We start from the raw sequence: 11,040 nt of genomic DNA, 5'->3' as shown, positions 1-11,040 counted from the left end.
AGTGGAATTTAAAATCATGGGAATTTCCAATGACCAAAGGTGGGGTGGGTTAATAACTTCCTATAAATCATGGGTATTCATACTTCCATGGAAGTTGCTCTTCCCTTACTTTTGTCAACCAAACAACTTCATCTATAATTACTTCCTAGGAAGTTGAAATTCCTGGGTATTGGAGAGGCAACCAAACAAGCACTTAGATATCAAAGACAATTTCAACCAACCGCTAACGTGTCTCCATCAGGCATCAGCTAAATTAAGAATTTTCCTATGCAACATTAAAGATTATTTATACTATCAATCAACACATTCTCGACGCGATTATGACCCTTATGTCTGTTTTAAACTGGAAAATATATATCATAATAAATTATTATTTTATTTGAAATTAAAAAAAATCAGAATTTAATTTTAATTAAAAATTAGTAGTATATATTTTTCGAACAATTTATTTATTTATACTATTTTTTTAACTAAAAGTCTAGAACTAATTTTCTTACTCATAATTAATTTATCAAATTTATTTTTTGGTAAATATAAATCATTAAAATATAAACTTACCCGAACACATAATTTAAATTACACACTTATATAAATAATAATACCTAACTAATTAATAGGCTGTAATTCGAGTCAAGTCGAGCCGGTCGAATTTCGAGCCAAGCCTGAACAAAGTTTATTCGAATCGAGCTGACTTGTTTAACTAATCGAACCTAAATCTCTACCCGAACTCAACTCGTTTAATTTCACGAGTCGAGTCGAGCCGACTCGTTTAGCTAAACAAGCCGGTTTTAACGAGTCGAGCGAGGCAGCTCGTGTAATTTGACACTTTTTTTTGTCATAAGACACTTTCACGTGAATGAGTTGTACCAAAGTACAATATCCGAAAGGAATGGCTTCTTTCTTCCAGTAAAGTTTTTTTATCTAACCAAAGGATATGCATGGATGTGCCTGGAAATTTAGATAAAAATCTCCTCACCGTCGAAAAGAAAAACACCCAGAAAGCAAAACAAGGCCCGAAGATGAAGAAAGACTAAGAAAATTCATTCCCTAAGTCCACCGTCTGACCGAAAGTCATGCATAGATGTCTCAAGACATTTGGATAATAAAACTTTAGAGCCTGAATACGCAAAACAAAGAGGCACACAGTCAATAAGAAAGGAGAATGAAAAAGGAAAAATGAACTAAAGAATAAGGAAGACAGAAACCTGAAAAACTCCAGAAAAAGATGAAAAAAGGAAGCTACATCAAGAAGCACCAGAAGTGCAATTTTACATTTAATTGAGCTTAAATCTCTAAATGAATTCGGCTCGTTTAATTTCACGAGTCGAGTCGAGTCGAGCCGACTCGTTCGGGTCGAGCCGAGCCTAGTTAAATGAGTTCGAGTCAAGCGACTCGCGAGCTGCCCGACTCGAATTATAGCTATACAGTAATTAAGCAACCAAATCAGGATCGGCAAAACTCATCTCAAAAATACAGGAAAGAAAAACCCAGGATCGTACAAATTTCTGAGTTAAAAAGAAATGTATAGTCATGTATACTACGTAAGTATTGAATATATTTAATAATAAAAAGCCATACGGCATCTACATAAACAATCGCGTCGAACAAACAAAATACAGAAACAATCACCGATCAATCCATTTTTTTTGGAGATAAAATCACGTGATTTGTTGAAGATGATATATACACATGCTTCGTCACTTCTGCTTCCGCCATACCAGTTTGAGCCATACTCACACAAATGGTGAGAAAAATAACAAAACTCACGCAAACGGTGAGACAACAAAAACCAAAACCACAACCTAGCAATCTTAAATTTGCAAATACGTAAATGAAATACTAGATAAACCAAAACAATTCTTAGATCTGGGGAACAAGCCCACAAAAACAAGATAACTCCGACCACTGTCGAGAACAAAATCACCGGGAAGAACGAGAAATCCGTAACTCCGTGGAATTGAAATCTAAAAGAAAGAAGGTCAAATCGGAAAAGGTTTTGAATCTTTAGATCAAAAAACAAATTAATACCAAAACTTAAGAAAAAATCTTTAAAACGAATTTTATTAAAAAAACTAAGAACAAACAAAAAAAATAAAAGATTTTAGGACTTTCCACCTGTTGAGATCCGGTGGAAGCTCCCGGCTGCCAAGCAAGAAAAGAAAGAGGCGGAGGAGAGAAATAGGGTTTGCGGAGAGTTGTTTATGCTAGTTAGTAGATGAGATTTAAATATATTCTATAGTTAAAAGTCTTTTTCTTTGTAATTTCACGTGGACTGAGATTCATAATAAAGATTTTTTTGATAATTAATTTTTTTCCATCAAATTAGCATATGATTTTTTTTTCAAAAATTATCTAACTTTTTTTAAATATATCGAGCATCTTCGTAGCACCAGGGTCGGTGTATTTATCTCGGCCATAATATGAAATCAAAATTTAAGAAGAGATAATCTAAGTTCTGCCCAAATGCTTAAAAAATCTTACTTAGGGTCTCATATTTAGTTGAGCCGGCTCACAAGTGATTTTATAGATTAAATATTAAATAAAAATGTGCTTGATGATGAAAATAATAGTGATTCATGAGGTCTAAAACTTTGTTGATTAAAATGGAAAGTTATGACTTCGTGTTTATCCTTCACTTGAAGCAAATATTGGGGTACACAAATAAATTGTCAAATTTGCTTCAACAAAAAAGATCAAATTAGTGTACAAGTTATGAACTTGCTTAAAATGTAAAGGAGCAACTAAGAGAGTTTCGAGAAAAAAGATGGGATATCTTTTGAGGTCAATTCTTTTTGTGTGGCAAATGATATCACCATCATTGACATGGATGATATCATAAAATCTCGTACCCAAATGAGACGAGATGGACAAAATGTTATCAACTATTATCATTATCGGGTTGAAATTTTTTGTGAGGTAATTTACCAAGTCCATTTTTATTGCGTTTTTCTCAATACATTACCACTTTATCAATATAACTGTTTATCATTTGTAATTTAGGTTGTTGATTTAATTTCACAAGAGTTAGATAACCGGTTTTCAGAAACAAGTACAAACTTGCTGCTTCTTTCAGTACCTTGTCTTGATCCTAGAGATACATATTCTGCCTTCGATATTGATAAACTAGTGCATCTTGCCAATCTTTCGTCGGAGGATTTTTCATGGACAGAACTTCTAATCATTCTATGATGTCAAGAGAGATCAAGAATTTTATAGCATTAGAGATTTGAGAACTCTTAGTAAAAAAAATTGACAACAACTAAGAAGTCTTGCACATATCCATTGATGTATCGCTTGATTAAATTAACATTACTTTTATCTGTGACAACTGCTTCTGTTAAAAGAGTATTTTCTGCAATGAACATTACTTTTATTTATGCCGAAGTTTTTTTTATATATAAAGTTCGATTTTTCTATAACCGAACCGAAAAAACCGAAGTATTTTTGGTTCAGTTCAGTTTGGTTTGAAAGACAAATACGGTTCAGCTTCCAAAAGTATGAAATATCAGTTTTCGGTTATTTTGGTTCGGTTCAATTTTCGACCCAACCCATCGTTTGCTCGAACCCATCGTTTACTCAGCCTCAGGGGTGTTCACCGGACCGCCCACACCGCACCAAACCGCACCACAAAACGTGGTTTTAAATTTTTGTGGTGCGGTCGCGGGTTGAATTTCTTACAAACCGCGCGGTGCGGTGCGAGTTGTGGTTTTATATTTAAGTATCGCGGTTCAAACCGCACCGCACCGCATATAATATATATATATATATATATATATATAATATTTATATTATTTATATTATATAATTATATACATATATTATTTTTATATTAATATATTACATCTTTATTTATTAAAAGATTATACTGACTTCGTGATAGACCGAGTCCATATAGATATGCATTATATTTCATATTTGTCCAATTTAATACTCCCTCCGTCCCAATCAATAGTATACATTGGGGGACGGGGGCGCGGCACGGACTTTAATGCTTCAATATAATATAGTTCTATAAATTATTTTTAAGATTTTCTTTTTATGTACTCCCTCCGTCCCAATAGGTAGTATACATTTGGTGTGGACACGGAGACCAAGAAAAAGTGTAAAAAATAAGTAAAGTTAGATGAAAAGTGAGTAAAGTGGCGGGACCCATTTATATTTAATTATAGATGTGTGATAGTGGGAGAAAGTAGTGGGTGTAATAGTGTTTATATTATTATAAAATGAAGATAGTGGAAGAAAGTAGTTGGTGTAATAGTGTTTTACATTATTAAAAATTGCTATTTTAGGTATGTATAGAAATGATGGGACGTCCGAAAGAGGAAACTGTATAGAAATGACCGGGACGGAGGGAGTATAAAAGTATAACATTTATACTTTTATACAAAAAAAGAAAATCTTAAAAATAAGTTGTAGAACTATGTTTTATAAGCGCCTTAAAAAGCGTGTCGAGCAGTGAAAAAGAAACGTATACAATTGACTGGGACAGAGGGAGTAGTCTTTACTGTAATCCAATATTAGCTCTCTAATTTGTATTCGATTCTTGAAATGTTCTACTCCTTTTCAATATAACATTGTTTTTTGAGTTTGTATTTGTAATGTGACCACACTTGAATGTTGAGACAAAAATACTTAGTGACTTCTAAATTTTGTTATAATTTTTAATTTTTATAATTTTAAAAGTGAAATTGTTAGACCGCACAAACCGCATAAACCACACCGCACCGCACCGCATTTATGTGGTGTGGTTTATGTGGTTTTTTATTAACGCGGTGCGGTCGCGGTTTGAATATTTAACCAAACCGCATATGCGGGTTGGTCTGCGGTTTTAGAGAAAAACCGCACCGCCCGCACCGCGAACACCCCTACTCAGCCTTGATGGGTTTTATCATCTAGGCAATATCCGGACTTTTATAGAGATGGGTTTTATCTAAATATTTCTAAATCTGGACTTTATATCGGATTTTTCAAATTTTAGGTCGGGCTAGATATCGATAAAAATTATAGAATTATTTAAAGTCCGCGGGTTGAGCCAGACTGGTAGGGTTTTTTTCAGATCGAATTTCATTATTTTCTAGACATCTCTAATTTAGATAGTAACAAATTCAAGATTATAAAATTAATTAATATTACAATAAAAATAATATAGCATTATTTAAAATAAAATAAAATTACATATATTATAATTTATTTGACAAGATATTAATATCAATATAATATAATTAACAAAAGATAATTGGAATATATATCAAACAAAATGAACTTGCATAAAACTTCTCAAAACTTCAGGTAATTTTTTCGTAAAAAATACTTTAATTCACAAAAAAAAAATTTATAAATATTAATTCTAGCTATACAGTTAATGCACCTAAAAATGTGTGAACAAAAATAAAACGTCTAGGAGGGGTGTATTTGATTGGGATTTTAAAACATTTTATTTCATTCATGAAATTCGAGGGTATTCGATTGGGATTGTTTGAATTCCATTAAAATCTTGAGGTATTCAATTGGGATTTTGTTTGAATTCCATTAAAATCTTGAGGTATTCAATTGAGATTTTAAATTATGCTACAAAATCTGGTGGTATTCAATTGGGATTTTAAAATATACTTTAAAATCCGATGGTATTCAATTGAGATTGTTTAAAATCCATTAAAATCTGATGGTATTCAAATGCTGATGGATTTTTTTGGACTTTATAAAATGATGGATTTTGTAATATTTTTCAGTGTATTTTAAGTTTTTTGAAATCACACCAAAATCAATGGGATTTGAAACATTGTGCTTAAATCCTATAAACTTTGCAACATTTTATTAAGAATCTGCACAAAATCAAAATAATGATAAAATCTGCATAAAATCAAAATAACATACAATCCATTAAAATCCATAGACAAGAAACAATCCATTAAAATCCCAATCGAATACACCCCATAAGTATTTAAAAACAGAGGGGGTAGTTCATAAAATCTGAATTACAATTCTCCCTCCGCCCTCGGTCGCATTTTATCCTATTTCAGGTAAACTGATTTTTTACTTCTGTAAATGTTTCAAAAAAATTCATTTATAATATTTATTTAAAATAATTAATATCATGCATATATAAATCATATTTATTATTTTATGATTGAAGTAGAAATCGAAAAACTTTTCGTTTTAAGACGTGCTACTTGTTGCAGGGAGTGCTCTATTTTAGTATTTTTCTTTCTAGCTCCATCGAAACAACTTTTGGTCCTCGACTTGATCAAAAAATTAACTAATTGCAAGAAGACAATAGTTTTACAGAGGAATCATCATCGGTGACCATAATTGTTGTAATTTATAAATCCATCTTAATCAAGTGAATAGCTCATACTCCTTCTCCCCTCCCATACACTAAAATATAGAGATGCCGGTGGAATTCAGGTGATTCACTACAAATATAAAGTTATTTTAAATTAAAGTCTACCTTTCTCCACCAATTAAAGACCACGCACTTGGCTTGGACGTCATTTTAGATGTCCATGATATATATTTGAAAAATGTTCGGTGCACATAATTGTGTACACTAGTTGTCTACGCCCCTGCATGCATCTGCGGCAAAAGAACCATCTTCGGGTGTCCCGTGCAGATGATGCTCTTTTGAAGCTCAAGATTGTTCTTTATTTTTACTTGCATTTCTCTTCTTCTCTTATTTTGAAATTACTCATAATGGCGGCAAGATATGCTCCATATTTTTTCGTTAAAATCATGTCACTGAATTGTGAGACTTGAAATCTCGATATATAATTTTACTAGCATTCTTTTCTACTTTTTTTTTAATTTTCATATATACTCTATTCTCTCAAAATCTTTGATTATTCGGACGAAAGATGTATGGTCAGAGATAATTATACAATTTGTTTCGAATTATCTGCTCGAGTTCTCAACAGACCCTCTTGTTTTATAAAGCCAAGGATGATGCCTGTTATTCCCAGCAATAGTTTTTTACATATACTCTGCAAATGTGTAATGTTACGGCATCTCCAACCACAAAGACTCCTTAGCTAAGATCTTAGTTGTTAGTCGTCATACCAAAAATGAAAATTATAGCTAATGGTTTCAAAAATTCTCGCTTCAACCATCTCCACATGTTATTTATAATTATAGCCAACTTCCTTTGGATGACTATATTTGTCAATCCAGTACTGTAAGAAAATCTGTAGGAAGATTACATATCACTTATTACCATATTAAAGTGATAAATCCAAAATATTAATATCATACTATTTTTTAAATTATAACCAATCAATATAGCCAATACCATCGAAGCAAGCCTGCACGTCCAATTTAGCCAACCATCATAGCCAACGCCGTTGGAGATGCTAGTAACTTGGAGAAGCCTTTTTGCTTTTGTTTTAAATCCTCTTACTACATTGCTCTAGAGAAGCAGCAACAAATGACTTAAAACGCCAGCATATAAAGCCTCTTCTCGTGCCTGGAATGAATCATAACACAGAATTGTTAGTAAATCAACAGCACTCTCACAACTAAAATTTTCTGATACCTACAGCCCTCCCTCCCTCCTTAAATTTCGTAACCACCACAATTCCAAGATACTACACAGAAACGAAATCCTTGGAAAAAATCCAATCTCTTGGCTTCATATATCAACATTTAAGATATTTTTTCATCCAAATGGAATGCCATCTGGCTATTTAAGATCGCATATTTCATAACATACTCTCTCTGCAGTTGTGTACACCACTGCATGCAAAAGAAATAACCTCCAATAAGGTGGTGAAAGTGGTTCCAGATAAGCTTTGGAAAAAACTTATGGTCACTTTCATATGGAACTTGATTATTTTCTTCCAGATTGTGTTAAATCTTCAAAATTCAAGATTAAATTGTTCATTTTATTTATTTAGTTATGTGTCTTCTTTATTTTGTTATTGTCTACTTAAATTTTTAGTAACTCTATCTGTAATTTCTCGCATTCTTCCAATCTTTTTTGATCAGCTGTAAATTGTAAAAGGTCACAGGGGTACGTACTTTGGCAATGTCAAAGTCCTCAAGCTACAGATTGCAGGTATATGGAGGATTTGATGACCACAGATATATCATTTTTCAAGCACGCTCTTAGCAATGTGTTGCGTATGTTTATGATTGTTATAATTTGAATGACTGATTGTTGTAGCACTCAGTTTGATCATACAGTGTGATCTATGATGAATTTTACCAAGTCATATACATGATGACTTGTGTAGAGAACTTCAAATTCTGAATATTAACAGAGGTATTTAACAGATATCAAAGGATTTGGTTAGAATGGCAAGAAATATCTAATAATATTCAAGTGGCATAATAAGGTGAACTGGATAACTGACTTCAGGGAGTCTGAGTCTGAGTCTGAGTCTCAAGTAGGTGTGCATTTTACTAGTTATTTCCTATGGACTCTGTTTTATCTGGGTAGCTGTATTGTCAGAGTAGGCTTAATAAATGGTGGCTTGTAATGGAGTATCTCAATCGAATAATATCGTTGTCTCTAGTTTCTTCAGCACGACGAGTCATTTGTTTTAACGTTTATGTTGAGGTGGATGCTCATTCCACTTCTTCATCCTATTTCTCTACAATCTGTATCATAAAAAAAAATTAGGCTCACTCATATTTAGTCGCTATTGTCTCATACATTCTTATTTCTCTTTATTATTTTTCATTTCATTCTCTTCTCATTCCATTCCATCCAAGTGAACGCGCCCTAAAGTTGTGTTTGGTTGGAGAGAATGGAATGGAATGGAATGAGTAAAAATACTTGAAACTAATAGAGATAGGAAGAAAGTTTTGAAAAGAATTTGAGGGAGTGCAAAATTGTTATGATGAGATTTGAGAAGAAATTGAGGATAGGAGAGAATGGAGCATTCTATCTCAAATTGAAGGTGTGATATTTAGCATATGATGCAAGGAATGGAATGGAGGAAGGAATGAAATTTCTTAAAAATTGTACATAAGATATTTCATTTTTCATTCCATTCCTTCCGGAATCATTCACCTTAACCAAACACAACATAAGTGTTTGTCAGGCGTCAACTAATGACTTGTACATATGTTTTGGTATTATGTAATAAGAAACCTGGCTCTTGTCATTCACCCTAACCAAACACAACATAAGTGTTTGTCAGGCGTCAGCTAATGACTTGTACATATGTTCTGGTATTATGTGATAAGAAACCTGGCTCTTGTAAGTTAGTAATCCAAGTTGTTCTCTATTCAACCTTTTCCAAGCTGGTTTCTGTCTCTTACTACAATAGTGACAAGATTTACATGTATTCTCTGTAGTTTGCATGCCTAATGTCTTTGTCTTTGTGAAGTCAGTCCACTGAGATTCCCCATCCACCAAGAGGAGCCGAATATGGATGCAGCGGGAGTCAAGCCGCCAGACTTATGGAAGGAATATGACATGTAGAAGGGATTCTTTAGAAAGTGTAGGATCAACCTTTGTTCTTTGGTTGAATTTCATGTTCAAAAACTTATTATTGTAGGAGGAAAACTTGCACTTGTGATTTGCTTCTGTCTGAACAGGTTGAATCCTGGTGTTTACAAACTTATGCTACTATTAGTATTAATCAAATTGCAGAGCTGACAATGGTTTTATTTTATCTAAAGGAATCATCGGTGACCCTAACTAAGTAGGTTATGAATCCATTTTAATCAAGCTTATACATGTTCTTTCCTCAACTATACATTAAAAATACATATAAGCAACTTTGATTAGAGCTTCAGAATTAAACAACTTAAAGTCAGCCCTTCTGTACCAAAGACCAAACTCATTCTACAAAACACTTCGCTTCAACCTCCTTAACCATAATTTCTGTTTTATCTCATGTATAACAGATGTATGGACGGAGAAGAAGACATTGGAGTTCTTGGCTTCTTTGGCATCTTTAAAAAAGCCCTCTTTGTTACAACCTCATATAGAAAAATTTACAGTCAACTTACACTATCTATAATCATTCGTTTCTTATTTACCTTCTCATTAGCTCATACCATAATCTCTGACAATAAGTATGCCATTCGAATGATTTTACAAAGATATTCATATGTTTCATAATTTCTCTCATCCGAATGGAAGACATTTTGGATGTCCACTATATTTTATTCCATATTATTCCAAGGTCTCTCCCTCATTTCAACATCAGCAGTTCTCTACACCACTGCCTGCATATGCACTGCAAATGAAGTAACCTACAAATATGCCATGCAAGTTGTTCCTAAGGTTTGGAAAAGACTTTTCATCACTTTTATACTATGGTTTTCGCCTTAAACATTATTGCACTACTTGTACTCAGTCTATGGGATGTTACTTTAGGACCAAGTTCTATTGGCATCATGGTTGGTATAAACCTTTTACTCATATATGCAATAGTCTCTGTGTACATCGGTATAATATGGAATTTGGCTAGTATTATATCAGTGTCAGAAGACTTGTATGGATTTCAAGCAATTATGAAGAGCAGGAAACTGATCCAGGGGAAAACTGGAGTTTGTGCTGCAACTTTTCTCGTGCTCAACTTGTGTTTCATAGGAATTCAGGTAACAGTTGTTACTGGAGCCTTCGCGTGTTGGGGAAAAATATGGTATCCATGTCTCTGTTATATATTATTATCTGTGTTGACTTTTTTACTAGCATCCTTTTTTACTTTTTGATAAGAAATGGGAGGGACGGAGGGAGTATCAGTTTACTAGCATCCTTTTTTACTTTTTTTTTCTTCATATCTTCTTACACAGATGTTTCATTTCTATTAAATGGTTGAATAGTGCATAGGGATTCAAAGAATGTTCAGTTAGATAATTTTGAACTGTAATTAGAAGATTAATAACAATAAGAATTTTAATTCTTCGACATATTCAATAAAATATTTTTGTTTTCAGTAATCACAATATTTGCTTTGTACAAGCTGCAAACACTTGATACTTAACATAAATAAAATGAGTTTATTAGATCTATACATACTTATTTACCTGTGGAATCACAGCATCTTTGCTTTTACTATACCTGTTGTTCCCATGTTCTTGTTGTGCTCT

The sequence above is a fragment of the Daucus carota genome, chromosome 1 (assembly GCF_001625215.2).
Source record: "Daucus carota subsp. sativus chromosome 1, DH1 v3.0, whole genome shotgun sequence".
Lineage (NCBI taxonomy): Eukaryota > Viridiplantae > Streptophyta > Magnoliopsida > Apiales > Apiaceae > Daucus > Daucus carota.
This window is presented reverse-complemented; position numbering follows the sequence as displayed.